The sequence below is a fragment of the Drosophila erecta genome, unplaced genomic scaffold, assembly GCF_003286155.1.
Source record: "Drosophila erecta strain 14021-0224.00,06,07 unplaced genomic scaffold, DereRS2 tig00000126-arrow-pilon, whole genome shotgun sequence".
Lineage (NCBI taxonomy): Eukaryota > Metazoa > Arthropoda > Insecta > Diptera > Drosophilidae > Drosophila > Drosophila erecta.
Genome location: NW_020825209.1, coordinates 7,020,665 through 7,040,003, shown reverse-complemented (window position 1 = coordinate 7,040,003; position 19,339 = coordinate 7,020,665). Strand labels below are relative to the sequence as shown.

At 39.2% G+C, this 19,339-nt stretch overlaps 1 protein-coding gene across 4 annotated transcripts in view; it reads right to left on the bottom strand.

Annotated features, from left to right (window-relative positions):
- LOC6550362 overlaps positions 1 to 17,443 on the bottom strand; it is a 103,854-nt gene extending 86,411 nt beyond the window's left edge. For 3 of the 4 annotated variants that reach the window (XM_026981912.1, XM_026981914.1, XM_026981916.1), the window contains exons 1-2: positions 16,926 to 17,443; positions 9,044 to 9,144 (exon numbers count right to left, since the gene is read on the bottom strand). The gene's annotated coding sequence lies outside the window, so the exon portion shown is untranslated. Of the gene's footprint in view, positions 1 to 960; positions 1,027 to 9,043; positions 9,145 to 16,925 lie in introns of all 4 variants that reach the window. The other variant, XM_026981915.1, reaches the window with a different exon arrangement.
- Positions 17,444 to 19,339: the final 1,896 nt, after the last annotated feature.

The window sequence follows — 19,339 nt, the reverse complement described above, 5'->3', positions numbered from 1 at the left end:
AAGTTAATCGTTATTGAAATAATTGAACTATACTTTACACATTGCCATCCATTATTCAAAATTAAGCACAATTAATGGAAAGTTTCCTGAATGCAACCTTTTAAATTCCATTGTTTACACTCCCCAGGGCGATGACTCCTATAGGTCACAGTGGGGCATCGATATGTGTGCCGTTCCGTACTCTTGCTGCGATCCAAGTCAATATGGGTGTGTGTGTGTATTTACATGTATCGCGTTGCATGCACACTGTACCTACAAACATTCATAAACTCGTACATCTTAAAGTGAGGTCTGCAGTCAATTTAGATAAACAATTATGAGCACAATTGTGCCAGAGCCGCCTATTCCCCGGCGATTCCCCCAATCCCCGCCAGCGATTCCTTAGGCGCAGCGGCACCCGTTCACTTCATTTGACCCACCATCAAGTGGAGTGCAGTGGAGTGGAGTGGAGTCGAGTGGTGCCACCAAGAAGCGGAACACGCCGTAAACAATGCAACGTTGAGTCAGAATGCCAAGCAAAAGTACAATTTTCTCATTTCTTTCCTTTTTTCTTTTTTTTTTTTGTGAGTGGCGCGTTGCGGAGCCAACGAAAAATAACAATCAGAGCGATAATAAAGCCAGCGCAGGGAAAGTGTATACATGTACACACATACCATATACTTGAAATGCATAAATTATTCCCATTCTGTGAACTGTGAGCTGTGAGCTGTGAGCCCTCAGATCGCCAGAGATGTTGTGTACAAGATGCCGAGCGAAAGCATTTAGGAATTTTAATTGGGCTCCAATCGTAAGCAAACAGAACGGAAAACACAAGGGAGTATGTGACCAGAAACTGGGTGGGGATATCAATGGTCCACTGTGCTGTTTATATTCGGATTGGGTATTAAGTGCGATGCCTTTCGAGGGATAATTATATCAAGTACCATTGCCTATTTATAGTCGCCACTCTTTTTTACGTACCTATGTACTTCTTGTTTTCCGGAATGCGGAAGAGTACAAAGGCTTCATGTAATGTGTCAGTCTCACCTGGAAAGAGATAGAAATAGGGCTTTTATAATCGAAATTCAAATAATTAATTAGCGAACGAAACATACTAGCAATTAAATATTCTAAATATGGTTACTGGCATAATCACATTAATGTGGTGTTTTAAGTTTGAAATTATGGCTTGAATTACTTTATAAAAAGTAGCACAATTGATCTTAAATCGAAATGCGCACTTCTCGTGAATCGAAGCAATTAAAGGTCGAAAAAATAAATATTTGCATAAATATTTCGACAGGCTACACATAAACGTGATGGTAAAATCGTGACTGACGTCCAAGAATACTAAGTTTGCACGAAACCCTTTCTTTATTTATTACCAGAATGGCAGGCTTGAATATTTAGTGCCTGAAATCAACGCTGTCAAGAATGGAGTTGTGTAAAAAATATAGATTTCAGCTCCATGGTGAGCAGTGGAAGTCAGTGGTAGTCAATTCATCACCCAGTTGGGAGGGAAGTGTGACTGTAAGACCTTTGATCGCCGAACAAATTGAAAGGAGATACCAAGGGATAAAGGGATGCATCGCATTGTCTGCTGCTGCTAGTGCAATTCAATTTAAATAATTTGCGGCTAGCATCATTAATTACGTCACCGTCGCGACGTCACCGGCGAAGAAGGAAGAATGTGAGGCGCGAATGAATGAGTGCGCGAATGAATGAATGAATCGGGGAAACGAATAAACCCAAACCCGTTCCCTGTACACTTGAATAACTGCGAAGAATTAAGCACGCCGGTAAGTGGAAGCATGTACGCTCTACCCTAGACTGCACACACGCGGCCACGTGTGGAGCCAGCCAGCTGCACTGGGAGAAAAAGAGTGGGCCATTTTAATTTTTGTCCAATTTATAAATTCATTTTATGAATAATTTCATTATAAGGCATCGTGGGAAACAAGTACAGCGTGATAATAGCATAATAGCAATGCAATTATATACACATATTATAATATTAGGTTTGAAACTCCACAATTTAAAGCACCTTTCAATGAAAAATGGGATTTGAGCATGGACATACTTGGAATTCAACAGTTTCTGATGTTCATACCAACTGAATTTCTTATCAAGTTTCAAAATAATTCAGTTTCTATCCAACGAAACCAACAATATATTCCAGAGACGAGCAAAATGCTTTCGTTTTGATATTACCCACTCAAATACCCATTTGACCTGCGTATATTAAATATCGATACGATGTCGTGCTGTTTGCTTTTATTCGTGTAGAATTAAGAATTCTCCTCTGGTGCAATTTTAAGCACGTGCAGCGAGCCATTTCCCGGTGCCTTCAACACCATCGCCATCACCATCACCACCGCCTCCTTCTTCTCCTCCTCCTGCTCCAAGGCATCCATGGCATCCATGGCCGCCTGGCACGCCGTCGTGCTCCACGGACCGCGGTCGAAAGCCGAGATGCACCGGAAACAACAAAGGCAAGAAGTCCGTCGCAGTTCGCTCAGTCCGTTCAGTCTGTCCAGTATGAGCAATCCGTCCCGCAATCAAACAGGCAAGCAAATATCAATGCGAAATTTAATTAAAGCAATCCGATGGTAGGTAGTACAAGGCTTTCGGGCTCTTGGAGCAGTTTCCGTCTGAATTCCTGGCGCTAGTATCAATGACATCGATTGGTAAATTAGCTACCAGGCAACGAGGAGGCCACCCCTCGACCTATCAACCCACCAATACTCCACTCCGCCAATCCTCCAATCCTCCAATCCTCCAATCCACCAATCCGCCTGCCAGTCAGTCATTACACGTAGCGCTCATTTAAATAAATTTATATGTGCTATCGTATTTCTTCTGGCTCAGCTACATTTTATGGCATTTTTCCTGCCTTCCTGATTTCCAGCCTTTTGGCTTTTTTGCGCCTATCGATTCGGAAAGCAGGTCGCGACACATTGCTCGGCTCATTTGAGGCGCATTGCGATGTTTTTGCAGTAGCGTCAAAATACTTATCTTAATCGCTTTCCTCCGCCCTCCGTCGATTTTGGCCAAAAGCCTAATTTCCAGAAGCCAGCGACGAATGCATAACGCTTTTATTAACACATTAATTATAACATATCGATTTGGCTCTACTTTCATTTCGTCTTCACTTTCGTGATCTTCACGACAAGTTGGTTTGCCATTTGTGACGCTCGACTATTAATAAGACATTATGTGGAAATGGGACAATAATAAATGATAACAATCAATCGAGGAACACATGAATTTACCAATGTGGGAAGCCACAAAGAACATTTCGATTCGATTCTGGCATTCCATCAAATTAATACTTGCGAAAATGTTTTTCGTAATGCTTATTTTTTTGCAGAGTTCATGTTCATAAAATAATAAAGAATCTAAATTAAATTCTAGAAATTGAACGTAGTAAAAAGTTGTTCCAAATCAGTCGAGGGTGTCTAAACTTGCGCCATTCGAAACAGGCCGTCAGAGTCCATAGCATTCTGATGTCCAATATCAATCCAATTAAAACTAAAAGTTTAGTTCAAAAATAGCTTTCAAACTGGCAACTCACATATGAAAATTTCTAGTTTACCGTCAAGCAAACTGAAGCTGTATGCAAAACGCGTCGAAAAGCACATTGTTCGGAGCAGCAAAACTCTTTATATCATTCATGGCTTTAATCTCTTGATGATGACCTCCTGCAGAATTGGGGAATGCTGTACAGATTTTGTTTACCGTTAGATCTCAAAGACTGGGTTCGGTTCCTACAGCAAGTTTTACAAAGGCTCGTAGCTCCTCCATCCTCCATTCTCTATCCAACATCCAACATCCAACATCCTCCTCCAACCGCCTGGTTGTCTGTCAAAGATTTATTTTGTGCAGCAAACGTGAGCAAAATGTACGTAGTACTCGACTCAAATTTATGTATGCAATACGCATTTGGAGCTTTGTGGTCCCAATTCCAAAAGCCCTTCAATATGCCACTCGCCACTCGGTGCTCGGCGCCCCTCAAAAGCCCACAACACCCAAGGCATCCAGTCACCCAGTCATCCAGCCATCCAGCAATCCAGCCATCCAGTCACCCGTCATACAAGCCATGCCAACCCATACCATACCATAACAACCCATACCATACAATCCCATCCCATCACATCCCATCCAGTCGACATGTCAGCGTTGATTATGGCCCAAGGCGACTTAAGATAAGCATCAAGCTGCGAAAAATGTTATAACTATTAGACACAAAGCAAAGCGACTGGTAAAAAAAAAAAAAGAAAAAATGAGAAAAAAAAGCAGAGTGATGGCTCTGTGCTGACAAACAAACACACTTGGTAAAATCGCTTTTTGTACTCGTAGCCAGGGAATTTTTATGACCAAAGGCTCTACTCGGCACCTTAAATAAACTGTTTGATTTGACCAGAAATTCGCCATCGGTATTTATATATTCCCCATACATTCACCCATTATCTGCTGGTTTATATATATATATATATATAGAGCGAGAGAGATTCGTGGTTTTTTCGCATAAAGTATAATAATATTTATGTGTTGATCGCATGAAATGTGCTGTATAAATTTATCGGAGCGCCAGTTTGGTGCATTGGCTTTCCTTTTATGGTCATAAAATAAAAGGGGCGGGCGGATGAGCAAGTGGGCAGGTGGTGATAGTGGTGCTGCTGCTGAAGGAGATTGCTTTTTGGGTGCCAGGCAGGCAAACAGGCAGTCAACCAGGCAGAGATTCCCGTTCCGTGCGTTTATTGCAAACTGTCACAATATTTCGAAGGAGCGAGTGCCTAAGAAAAATTGACAGGAAATAGTAACTGGAAATGCGAATGCGAAAGCGAATGTCACAAGCGTCTTTGTGATTTGAAGCAAGTGGTGCTGGTGGCATAGCATGCCATACCACTCAGCGGATCTATCTGACCCAGAACCTAGAAGCTGCTCGAGTAATCTCATTCCCTGCCGAACCGAAACGAACCGTAGCGCACCGATAAAGTGATGATAGAATGCCAAATTCATGGAAATTTGCCAGCGCACCCGGAGTTTTCCTTGCTGGCGTCACATTTTTTGCGGTAACCCAAACTCCATCCTCGGCAATCCGACTAAAAGGTCATCGAACGCACTCTGATATGGTGGTGATATGGTTGGTAATCCGTAATACTGTTTTGTGGTCAGTGGAATTTGGCCGGAAAGATTTGCATTTACCTGGGCTAATAAAATGAATGTAAGCAAGTGCGCATGTATGGCAGATTCGCGCCAAAAAAAGAAATATGGAAAACACATATATAATTTAATCAGCTTTGCTAGTGAACTTGATTCAACTATGCATAGTGGGCAAAATCCCACTGCAAATATCGAAATTAATCTTTTAGATACAAAAGAAAAGGTAAGCAAAAAGTTGTTCAGAGTTATCTCAGTATTTGCAACGCAAATAAATCGAGTACTTGGCCCTTAGGCAGCCTTTAGAAATGTATATCATTTTTCCTTTTCACATTTATTAATTTTACTCGTTAGGCAAAACCAACTGTTAATGGCAATCCGTGTTTGCTGATGGAAATGTTTCGATAGGCGAATATTGCTACATAAATACGCTATTATTAGATTTCCAATTAGGAAGTCACGGTAACTTGTTAATTGACTAATTTCTTATTTGCAAAAAGCAAACTAATGCGCTGCTGCGTATATAGTATGTGTTATAATAATGGCATTTTTTTAACAAATCCGTTTAAAAGCGACAGAATTAATGCACTTACAAATTGTACAAATACAATTTAAATGTAACCACATTTGGTTTCCGTTATTAAAAAGTATCTAGATGCATTGTTATTATTGCACAAGTGGCGTCAAAAGCACAAATCTGCCAAAGCTGATTAAATTATAATATTTCATAGGCAAAATAATATGGATTAACATTGCAAAATGATGCTTTTTGGCGGTGTTTTCAACTGGCAAATATTTGATAGAACTTAAATACCACCAAATCAACTGGTCATTTGAGTGAGCAACTGAAAAGCGTGTACGATTGAAGGGTAACTCCAGTTTGTGACACTCGACGGCAGTCTTCTTTTCGTGTCCCCCTTTGTGAGCAAGTGAGTCCTTGGGCTTCGCACCGGAATCTAGCAACTTGTCTCCGGAGATGGGTATCCAAACCGGTGGAAGTCGATGGCACTTGGTTGTGGCGAAGAGGAAAGAGGCTGAGGCTGATGCTGATGCTGATGCTGATGTGGATGCTGAAGTTGTCTTGCTGTCTGTGGCAAGTTGAAGTTTGTGTATGTGTTTTGTGTTCGAAAATAAACGGAAGCCATAATAATGAGATTTATCTTTGGATTCCCCAACTATTCAACCTGCAGCGGTGGCCCCTACAAAATGGCACTTTTAGAGGGGCAAACGCCCATCGTTAAAAACGTACATTTGCCCCAAACAAGGATGCAAAAAATAAGAGGAAAACAGCGAAGAGATTGTGCGGATGGAGTTGGGTTAGCAAGGGATTTTGGAGCCACGTAGCACGGCATATGCCTATTATAATTTTGTGCGCATAAAACTCAAATATTTCTGTTTCGCCACCACCCCAGTTGTTGTGTTTAGTCTTCCGCCACCAGCGACAAAAAAAAAACGGAAAAAAAATGAAAAACCAATAAACAACTTCTAACATATGTGGGATACGAACGGTTATTTTTAATAATAGACTTAAACGAATTTAATACCCCGAGTCGTGCCCGGAGCAAACATTTTCCTTGATCGCTGAGCAGGCTAAACCGATGATTCTGGGTGGTTCATATGCAAAACATACACTCAATACCTTGGCTTAAACGGCTGAAAAAGCAGCAACTTCTTAATGAGCTGTTAAAAAGTTTCGTGCTCCCAAAAGTCAGTGTATAAAATCCAATTGCTTCTGGTTTAATTGCTCCCGCTGACAACATTGGCATTTCGTATTTTTTTCACGTGTTCGCGTACAGCTAATTATGTTTTGTCTGGATTGTGTCAATAAAACGTTAATGAAATTTACGCACTGAAAGTATTAACTTCTTTGTTGGGATTCCATGAGTCGATGGTCAGTGCCAATACGAGGGTATTTCTACATAATATCCTGGGCCCCTTCTCTACGGCAAGGCAAACATTACATTTGATTGTTATTTTTCTCAGCGCCAAGTGCCCAAACAGAAACGAAATCCATAGCAGGCCTACAAGAAGCAAACCAAATTCAAAACTGGAAAAGCAAAAAAGCGAAGAAAGCTAAATAAAATACAAAATACGAAATACGAAATACAAAAAACAAGAGGCAGAGCGTAGTGGAGCGGAGCAAAACAAAAGAAATGACTGCCGTTGTTTGGACTGCATACAAATTTCGCATTAGCCCCGGCAACAATTTCCCCAACTCTCCGGTTACCCAGCTATCCAGCTACCCAGCTTCACAGCTCCCCAGCTCCTGGGATAATGGAGTTCCGCTTTCATCTGGCTATGGCTCCTTTTTGTAATGGCCCACATATATAGCATATAGATTGGGTGTTGGGTGGGAAGTGGGTGCTTTGGGGGCGGCTGGCAGACGTTCATTTACACATTCATTCCGCTCATTCATACTTCAATTTGGTTTGGACTTTTATATAAAATTTCATTAATTTCCAATCGCCTGGCGCGGTTTGCATTATGAACTGGGCGAAGGCAACCACCTCCTGCGCATCATATTTTCCTTGCTTTCTTGTTTTTTTTTTCCCAGCATGTATACAATATACCATATATATTATATACACAATATGTGTACATATATTTGTGTACAACCATAGTGGAATGTGCAGTCAGCCACCCCCAACGGCCACTCACCCTAACACTCACTGAGACATCTTGACGACGCATTTCGGTCTGTTTCCCTCATATCGAGGGCGCAATGTGCTGCATTCTGTACACAATATGTGGGAAGACGAGTGTTTCGTTTGCAACCCCATAAAGTCCATACAATTCAATCGTGAAATGTACTTTCAATGTGCGTGGAGAATGTCTTCCTGCTGCTTTCACTTTCTCGGTTATCAAATTTCTCACTTAGTTTTAAACTCTACGCTTCAGAATAAAAAAAATAAATAAAAGAGTTAAAAAAAATGGGAAATGTGGGAAATTATGAACATCTACAAATTTTTACATTGAACGCATCTATATATTCACTCGAACAATTTTTGAATGGCATTAAACCAGCTTGTAGGTCACACATTTCACATTTTTTTGTCCCCCAATGTGCGAGTGCTCATTGAGGGAATAGTAAGAGTGTAGTAAAGAGTATTTAAGCCCTGCCATCTGTGCCCCACCTTGACATCTGTTCACCGCTCACCGCAGTTGATTATTTTTCCACCCATGGCCTTTCCACTTTGAGCATGACATATATATTGTAATTTTTCTTCTCTATTTAATTTTTGGGGTTCTTTACCCGCCCGAGAAAGCACCTCTAAACCCAACATCCCATCCCCGCACTCATTTCCGTTTTAGTTTCTCAGATTCTCAGGAAAGCATGGGGCAACGTCTAGCAACATTTTGGCTCTTAGAAGCAAAATTCCCACGACTTGATCCACATCCTCCATCCTCCGAAGTGTTTCCGTGGCAGGAAAGCTTGTTGCTCTGGCCCGTAAGTCCCATACTTCTCGACCTGGCTCTAAACAACATTTTCGTAGCCACTTGCCTAGCTCTCCGACCGTTCAATAATCCCAATTTAGCAGGCACATCACGTAATTCTAATTTAAAAATTACAAGCCTTGCTTGGCAGCCGGTATCATGGTATCATGCATTTGATAAGGCCCCATCACATATGCATGTATGTATGTTTTCTGGCCTACAAATACACACATATACCTGTATGTGTACATATATAAACTGGTTGGATTAGCGCCGTTTATTACCTGGAAACACGTGGTCGTTTGCTAATCCTCGAAAGTTTATGCAACTATAAATACTATATTCCTTATAAAGCAAATGCTTAATGTCAAGGTTCAGTTTTCGAGTCTTAAGATATTTCCCATAATTGTTATATATGATATCGCAAAGCCATAGGTGTTTAAATTTGAATTTAGAATATATTTACCTCTTTGATTATTTGACTCCAATCATCTGCAAGTCTTAAACTGCTTCTGCGTTTAAACAGTGTGTTTGGAAAACGGAGCAAACGATGACACCAAAGGTAGTCTGGAAATAAATGAAAGAGCGATCTCTTAAGAAATATCATTAAACACGCAGTCACTATAATTAACCATATTCAGTTTACAAGTAACAGGTGGAAAAGGAGCTTCTAGCACATCCTCATTTTACGCAGTGAATTCATGAAAGCACTCACAGTTGTAGGAGGCACTTCTTTCGGTAATGTTGCGAATGGAAAGCCCTAATTAGAACACTAGGTATTTGGGCTCCCTATTTTTTTTTGCACAGCACTTGCATTTAATTAGTTTCAAGCAAGTGACGAAAGGCGTTGCTTTGGGTAAAATAAACGGATGGTGAAAATATTCACATGAAAACGAAACATTAGAACCTTTTTAGTGCATTTAAGCTGGAATAATAAATCATTCCACCTGTTGGTGATTACGCTCGATGGCGTTGACATGCATATGCACACTGCTTATTGATCAATTTATGCCTTAAATTTGGTTTGGTTCTTGAAACACGTGAGTTTCTCGGCAACCTGCTTAACTAATAACATTCGTATCGAAATAGAGACATTAACCATATAAAGGTTTACCGCCACAAAAGGAGAAAGTACATCAATTATTTTATCCATTTCTGTATTTAACGATTATTTGAGTAGTTTACGACACCCGCATGATTTCGACGTTATTACAGAAAAGTGACTTGTGAATGAGCAAATGGGCGCTTTTATCGTGTGCTCATAAGTATTATTATACAGCCCATCTATGGTATACCCCACCTATTGATATCGCTTCCGTAAACTTTAACTTTCTTGAGATGAGTTCAAAACGCGCCGATGATGAGATTTGGCAGAGCTGGGCAGAGATGAGTTAAATGAGCTGACGAACAGGGGCGAAAAAATTTAATTTCACTTAAATCTTTCTTTCAATTAAAAGTTTTAATTGATTTTTCGTATATTCATTCACGCACACATGCACATATTGTGTGTGCGTGTCCGACTTCGCGTGTGTGTATGACGCGTGTGTGTGCATGTGTGGGCGCGTGTGCGTATGTGTGTGTGTGTGGGTGTAAATGAAGTTCGCGATACCTGTAGTCCGTAATTAATAATAAATACACGACTGAGGTGTGGGAAAATTTAGTTTAAGACACTTTTTTACAGATGTAGTACAAGCAAAAAGGTTTCGAGGTCTATACAAGCGATTATGGGGCTGCAAAGTCTAAAGTTCGCCAGCAAACTTTTTTTCCTTTAATCATTTAGGAAAACAAATTTATACTCCATAAATTTATAAATTATTATTATTAATTTTACAACTTGGTTTGATATTGATAGCTGGAAATATTTGTTGTTTAAACTGAAAGATTTTTATCAACATTTTTATTTTTGAAAATTTGTTTGTAGCCCATGGTTTTTGCAAGTGTTGACTGCCAACAAACAGATTTGTATGAGAGTACACTTAGAGTAACCCACACTAATCGACACTGTTTGCTAATGTTTGTTGCTAAACCACATGTTCGCCATATCGAACATGTGCGAAGCAAGAGCAAAACATAAATGTTCTCATTGTATACAAAACAAGTTGAAAGTGCCTGAGACAATAGTCTTATTTGATATTTAACAAACAAAAATCCTACGAGACTTAAACGAAAAGAACGTCCTCACAACTTCTGCGAGTGCACGACTCTAGAATCGAACGTGTTCGAAGCAACTGAATCGAACCTGGCATCTCCGAATCAAACTTCGAACTCGAGCCACGTATGAACTGATCATGAGGAGCCGAGTCCCGAGAAGTCGCCAAAAGAGAGAGAGAGACGAATGAGAGCACGAAGGCAGAGAGCGAATGGAGGGCATAAAAGGAGTAAACAATGATGAAGAACGCCAGAAAGAGGAGCGCGCAGCACAGCGAGCAGAGGGTAAACTAAAACTTATTTATGAGTTTTGAGAAGTAGAAGTAGAAGTAAGTGGTAAATGATAAATGGTAAATGGCGTAGGCGCTAAAGAACAATATACTCGCAAAACAAGCAAAACACTTTCAGCACCACAAAACAGTCCGATAATGAAGCCGAAATAATGCAAAAGCCAAACCACACACACAATAGTTGAGCCGAGTATACGAAAATAAACCATATTGTGCCAAGGTAAATGGTAAATGACGTATGCACATACATACATATGTATGTATAAAAAGTACACACGGGGGAACACCCTTTTGGTAATTTAGTCACAAAACAGTCTCACATTCAGCAGAGTGAATGAAATGCTTTGATAACTCGATATTTACATACATATTTGCTTTTTTTGTGCCGAGTTATCGCCTTTATTGAGCTTAAAACTGCAGTTTTTCCCTTCCATATTTATTTATACTGTGCAATTTTTCTAGTTTCAGAACTAATAGACCAGTTTACCTAAATAGATAACTTAAATACACAGGAGAATGGAAAAGACGACTTCTTTATGTCGATTATGATATGCATTTACAATAAAAGCATTGTTTAAAATTCTTGTCAAATTCTTGTTAAAATCCAACAGCTTTAAAGTGCAAACACTTCAATCTATGTATGTAAATTTTTGCATTTGGGTCAAATTAAAATTCTTAATAAATGTTATTAATTATTCAATTGACTGCCAATTGAATGTGTTGCTAACTTAAAAATGTTCCTTTGTTTTTGGCCATAATTTACTTTATGCGAGTAAATAAAATGTAATCCAATCTGATACTAGTGTCTTAAAAATAAAAAGATATTGACTGTCAACTCACACTGACTCTAACAGTAAAATTAATTTATTATTTACTTTTCCTTTCGATTGATAAGCTTATGGTACGCTTTAACGTTTGTGTGTGATTATGGGCTAACTTTAAAATAAACATTTCGTACGATTTATTTTAATTTAAAATACATCATCAATCAATGCCAATTCTGGCAAAGACAAATTTGACCCTTTTTTCCACGCACCATCACCATCATTTTTCCAAGCGCTTTGTTCTCCGTTAAAAAGGGTCCTGTGTTTTTCGCTGGCGTAAAATTTGATTTCCAATTAGCCAGGCACAAATAAATAAGTCGAGGGAAAAATCAGCGCAGAAAAAAAGGCTGGCTTTTGTTGTGCAGTGTAGCGTCGTACACCGTTTTTCTGAGACATTTTTTTGTTCACACATTTTTCGGGGCACATTTTCGACATTCTGCACGTTTCGCGCATTATTTCGATTTGAAGTGATTCATTCATGTTCAAAATGCTGCTCACATGCGTTTTCAAAACTTGTCAATCGACCGATAAGTTTTAACCTACCAAGATACATACAAGATGACGCATGCTGCACAAAAAACAGCATTTTTGTGCTTTTCCGATGCCATCTTACTTCAAATACTATTCCTGCAGATATCTACCCTTTTGAGAAAAATGAAAAAATACAGTTTCGCTGACCAAAAGTTCTGGCCAGTACATATGTATTAGTGGACTGAGGAAGCTGGCTCCGTTCGGCTTTAGACTATTATTATCGCGTGGTTTCGATCAGGAAGCAGCCGATGGCCGAAAAGATGGCCAAGCTGTACTGCCTTAATGCCAAAAGCAAACAGTAACACAGTAACCACAGGCAATCCTTCATCTGCAACACAGCAGCCTCGGTGGTGGTTTAAACTTCGGTTTTCTCAGCATCTTTCTTCTTTTTCCCCCAGCTCTTTTTTTATCATTTTTTTTTTATTTCGCTTTGTGCTGCTTGGCCCCAACTTTATTTGAAACTCCAACTCCACAGAGCTCTGCCTTTCCGCTTGGGCCATAATTGTTGTCAAAACGAGTTTTCGATGAAGTGGTTTGCTCTGGTTGTTGTTGTTGTTACTACTTGTTCCTTTCGTTGTTGTTGTGGTTGTTGCTTTTGCTGTAGAAGTGACCGTTGCTGTTTCCACACTTGTTGTTGTTGGTGGTAGTGGTGCACGTTAGTCTTAACTACAGCTAACCCAAACTCCGAAATCTAACTCAACGTTAACTCGAGCATGTAGAGACCATAAAAGATCGCATTGGTCGCACGCCTCGACTATGCAATACCCACTAATTAGGAGAATTTTAAACGGAATCAACCAACGTATCCTCATTTTGACATAAAAATGTACTGCTAATCAAAACAAAAGAAAAGGACCAGAAAAGATCGAGTTGCCCGCATGCTTCGACTATAATATACCCACTAACTGCGAGGGTTTTACACAAAATCCTTTAAGTTCTATATCTTGCTGCTTTGGTAACCCAAGCTTTACAAACTTTACGTTACTAAACAATCAATCAACTAAAACAATCAATACATTATGATTAACCCACCCATTTTCAAATATTCCAACCAGCTCATTGAGAAAATAAGAACCATCGAAGAAACATTAATTAGAATCTGACTTCGAGCATCCAATATGAATAAGTACAAAAATAAAATATCTATAATTTAATAGGCTACAATAATAATTTCGAAACAGCCCGTTTTGGTCATTCAAAGTCTCCTTGTCATTGCCCTGTGAAAACCCTGCGGCATTTTACGAGGAGCACTTGGTGTTGTTATCCATCTTCTGCAGTGGAACAGTGACTTTGCTTAAAGTTCAGTCCAAACGGTTTGGATATTCAGCGCAACATTGGGAACTTGGGTGAAATGTGTGTGGAATGGCTTGGTTCACATGTACACATGCCACAAGACCGCTGATGTATCGTTTATCACCAGCTTTTTGGTGACTTCCCATGTTGACTTAGTACATACATACATAGGTCCAATTCCTATTCCAAATCAATGACCCTAAATGTACTCTACTCGTTTGATATTTTCCGTTTGCTAATGTTATTTTCCCTGAGTTATCTACGAATATTTAGATAACGTCTTTGTCAAATGCCGTCGGTGGAAAAAAATGCGGAGACAATTAGAAGTCGAGCGATGTTTAAACAATTTCCGACTCGGCTTTTGGTTCATTGTCACGATAAAATCAAAAGTTTGCCAGTTCTCCTAAGCCAATTGTACTTTACAATTTTGAGGTAGTTTCACTGAACTTTAGATTCCTCGTTTCGGGAGTTGACTGACGGTCCACCACAAAATTACCATTGGCATATTTTCCCCTGGTAGCCCAAAATTCAGCTTAAGTCACACGCAAAACGCACTGAAAACTTAATCTCGTCAACAAATTGAAGGTGATAATCCCTATTTAAGTCCTATTTGCCTAACGTTATTTATTACTTTTCTAAAATACTTATTCAAGGTCTCCTTGGATATTCTTCACCGACATCTCTTTAGATTAAAGTCTTGAGCGCTCAGTGTACCATAAGAATCTGATATGAGATATGAAATGTTTAAAACCAAAGAACTACATAGCTTATTTAAGAAAGAAAACGACTTTTAATTATCCACATGTTTGTATAAAAACCTAATTGGTCATTTAGTCTTATTTACTTATATTTATATTTAAGAGCAATGAATGTTTCTTTTAATATTATATCTATAAGATTCTGAGAACTATAAAACTACTCTACTAATATCTTGTTTCAAGTGCTTGTGAAATAGAACCCCAAAAAAATGTCTCACATGTTCGTCTTAGGACCATTTTGGTTATTACTTTTTGTAGAAAGCGAAAAACAATATGTAATTTTTTTGTAATTGCTTTTAAACAAATACACTTTTCTAATTGGACTTGATCGTTTTTGTGGCAACTGTACAGATATGAAGACAAAATTATTTTCTTAGATTGTTTGTGTTTAATACAAGTGTTTTTGAGAAATAATAAAGTTTCGAATTCTATGTTAATTGATAGAAAGGAAAGAGTAAGGAATTTTTTCTATTCAGAGATGAAGTAGAAATTCTATTTCCATCGTAAGAAAACCATAATACGCATTCCCTAAATCGAAAAATTCCATATCTGTCATATTTAATTTGGGTTGTAGTAAAAAGGCGACCCAAAATAAAATCCATAATCAAATTACACCATTTAATAGCCATAAAATGCAGGGCGGTAAAATTAAATTTTGACTATACAGATTTGTGTCTGAAACTAAAGCGATAAACTAAAGTAATAAACAAATTCTAAGATGGTACAAATCTGAAATACATTTCCGTCTTAAGCTTTTCCTCAAAGTGAAAATATATATTTCTATCGTTTTGAATTTGACCTTTAGTGCTTATAAGCCACCAAAACACGTTGGGCGAGGGTATATCCAATTGTTTCCCAAGTCTTATTGGCACTTTTTCTTAGGGTCTTACTTTCTAGGCCGCAATTTTCGCATCTTTGCTGGATTTTCTCCGTGCTAATCGCTTTGTTTTTGGTTTTCCCTGTTTTCCCCTGTTCACCCGCTTCGCCCATTTTCGCTCCTTTCGCCTGCAGTTCTTATTCGCTCCCAGGATAAATTCATGACAACAAAAAAGTGCCCCGCCAAAAACACCAACTCACACACGCACGCACCTACCAATACCAAGGTAATCACACCCGCAGAAACACGCACACTTTGACAGTACCACTGGCGGCTAACTGTACTGCATGGACAAAACACAAAAAACGAAGAAGGAAAACAAGCCGAAGCTTATATACCCTTGCATTAAAAATATAAAAAAAAACCTGGTGTATACCGAATGATCAAAAGCAATGAATCTACTATTTATAGAGATTCTATTACTTTCAGATAATTTTCCGATTGTATGGTGGTAGTCTTCTATGATATAGTAGTCTGATTGAGCCCATTGCGAAGTATATATTTACTACCTGTAATCGAAAGAAGACATTTGGGAAAGTTTCACGCAGATCATTTTAAAAATGAGACTAGTTTGTTTATTAACATGGACGGATAAGCGAACATGATTATATCAACTCAATACTGATCAAGATTATGTGTACCTTGCATACGTAAACCAATGTACTCTCTGTAAGAGTGTAAAACCTGAAACAAGAACAGAAAAAAAATTAAGTTTCTCTTCTGTTCGCTGTCTTCTAATTCCTTGTCGTGCTTTTGTTCTGTTCTTGCTAGTTTTTTTGTTTTGTTTTGTTCTGCGTTTGTTTGTTTTTCTTTCTTTCTTAATTTTTGGCAACGTCAATTACACGCGAAACTTCTTGCCTGAGTGCTTAACCCTTGGCAGGGCGCGCAGGTAGCGCGCGCGCTCGCCTTAACCCCTCAGCGGGCACGCACACACACGTTGTTTTTGAAGACTGTGGATATGCATATGGTTGCAAACTAAAGATCATATTGCATATTAGCCACCAATTTGTAACGGGTGTATTCTGTGTATTCTGGCCAACCGAATTGAGTTCAGTGGGGGGAAATCAGCGATCTCCGGGCAGATGATTCGTTACTTCAGTTTTTGGGGTTAATGGCTTTTAAACTGCACACCGCACTTTACGTAAATACATACATACATATGTATATATGGTAAATATGTTTTCTTTCTTTCTTTGCCTTTCCCTTATTTTCCTGCCTTCGGAAAAGCAAATGATGCAGTTCGTTTGATTCATTTGACATTACAATTGCTGCAGCTGCACGTTGTTGTTCTCATTTCGTTGTTGTTGTTGTGTTGTTGCTGGCGATGCTGCATTTTGCTTCAGTTTCAGTTTTTCATGTTTTTCCAAGCACAAACCACGCTGCAGTCGCTTTTGCTGTTGTTGTTATCATTGTTGCTTCTGTTGTTTTGCAGGTAAGTCGAAGATGAGTGTCGAACCGGTTCAACGGGTACACCAACACCATTGAAAGAAGCCACATACGTACGTAAAAAGACACACACACACACACACGCACGGACAGCATTGCACTCTCCCGCTCGCTCTCTCCATCTCTCTCCCTCGCACTCTATGCACTTATTTTGACTCTTTATCTCTCCCACTCTCTTTACCTCGCTTTGTGTTGATCCGCTCTCCGCTCCGTTATTTACTCCACGGCTTTGCTTTTCCAAATATAATCACCTTTTGGCGTTTGCTGCTTGTGAGCGGGTTGAAGGGGGGGGCTGGGTCGTTTAAGGGGTATCACTTGCAAGTAACCGAAAAAAAAACAGTGAGTAATGCACTCGCGACAGCCGCAACAGCCGCGTGTTTCGCGCGTTCGAAAAAAAAGCAAACACACACACTCGCCGCCACTCAGCTCAAGTGAACTCCACGCGACGCGACGCGAGGCGACTTTTCGTGTTTCGTTAACCGCGACTGTCCATTCAATTGGCGGCAACAACTGACTGCTCCGCGCACTCGACTACGTACATATGTGTATGTGCGTGTGGGTGGGCGATGCGCTCGACGTTTCACACTAGCAACAACCTACGCGACCGGCGTTTGCAACAACACTGCGACGCACATCTGTTCGAGAGCACGGCTCGATGCAGGCAGCTCGAGCCGAATCGAACCGAGTCGCAGCGAACCGGACCGAACTAAGCCGAGCCTACACGCAACATGTTGGACTGGAACATCAGCTGAGTGGTTGCAACAGCAACAATGCACTTTAACAAAAAGTATACAACGAATTATTGTTATAACAAACATTTACGTAACATAATGCCTTGCATACACTTGGGCGTATTACTAATCATACTAAAACAGGGTACGACGATTCCGATGCCAATGAAATGTATGTAGTTATTACACCCATTACTCGTCTAGTAAAAGTATATACATATTAGATTCGTTGAAAAGTATAAAAAGGGGGTATGCCCTTTACTCCTCGAGTAAAGGCTAAAACAATCGTATTGGACACTTCGAAAGTGTTATTCTTTTGTTTTATGTATAAAGCGGAAATATTCAGCGATAATTCCAGGTCCAGGTTGTATATAAAGAACAGGTCATTCATGTTATCGAACCGAACGACGCTTATAAAAGTCCCTTGTCCTTGAACGTTTCATCAATCGGGGTTTCTTACCAAATAAAACTAGTTTGTGCGCAATTATACCTCTTAATCGTACACTAAAAGGTTATTCTATATTTGTTGTTATGTAACAGAAAGAAATGATCTCGATTAAGATCACCATCCATTTCAATATGGGCATGCCCGTCAGTCAGATTTTACTAAAGTGGTGATCTCGAGAACTATAAATGTCAAGGCGTTACCACACCCACTCAATCCCACTATATATGTAACATGTAACGGGTACCTGATAGTCGTGGAACTCGACTATAAATGTAAATTGTAGAAACACCTAAACTTGTATAGTCAAAGGACAGTTAACAAAAGTATGAGTCTACTAGAGGTCCAAACCTGTACCTGATGTACAGAATGATGTAAATAGCCCATAGCTTATTCTCAGAACCAAATTTAAGCAATGAGGGTAACTCGTCTTTCTTTGGGTGGGTGAATGGGTAAGCTAGATTTGGAAATGATTTCGGTTTTGTAAAGTGGTACCTTTTTCACAGTGGAAGCTATTGCAAAAGCTACCGAGCTTTACATCGCATTTATTTAGTGACGTCGTGTTTGAAGTTTAAATATGTTATTTGCTAAAAGCCCAGGAGTAGAGTAAGTTTAAAGCTCAAGCTTCCTTAGATTACTTCCATAAAGAGGCATTCACTTTTGCTGCTTTTGGGACAGTTTAGGACATAACTTGCTATAAAAACCTTAGGTTATGGGAACTAGGGGTGAAAAAATCGTATTTGGTATAACGTTTTTCATAAAATGGTGCAGAGAAAGCCAACTTGCAATATAAAAAAAGCTTTTAGGAGAAAAAAGTGCAGTGGATCCTGTGTTTTCAGCCGAAACTTTGTTGTGGATTGCTGGCAATGAAACTGGGTATAACAGCTTTCAGGGGAGAACATTATTTGCTGTACACACAAAAAAAGCATTAACTATTGTGGCAAGAAATTGAACATGTAAAATTTTTATGAATACCAATGCAATGTTTAATGTTTAACACTCCCAATTTGTTACCTATTTATTTTCCAAATATATACATGTCAGAGCTTCGTTGTATTTTAATAGTATTTATAATTGTATTTAGATGAAAACACGATTAAAATTTGTGAAAATAAAACCAAATGTTTACTATACATTTTGTTGGGCAGGGGTTTTCTATACAAACGTGCCAATCTAACGCTGCATTTTCTAGTTTTTCTCTGCGTGTACCGTATCCTTGAAACGCTGACAGAAAGTTGACTTGCCCCTAGACGACACATGAATGATGTTAAATCCTGAGATACCTGATTTCGTTCTAACGTGATTGATTACTTGACTGATTACATGAATTATGTGTTGTATTAATTCAAAAAATACTATATTTCTGAAGCTTGAAAAGCATATCATTCCGTATCCAATGGCCCGTAAGTACATTTCCAT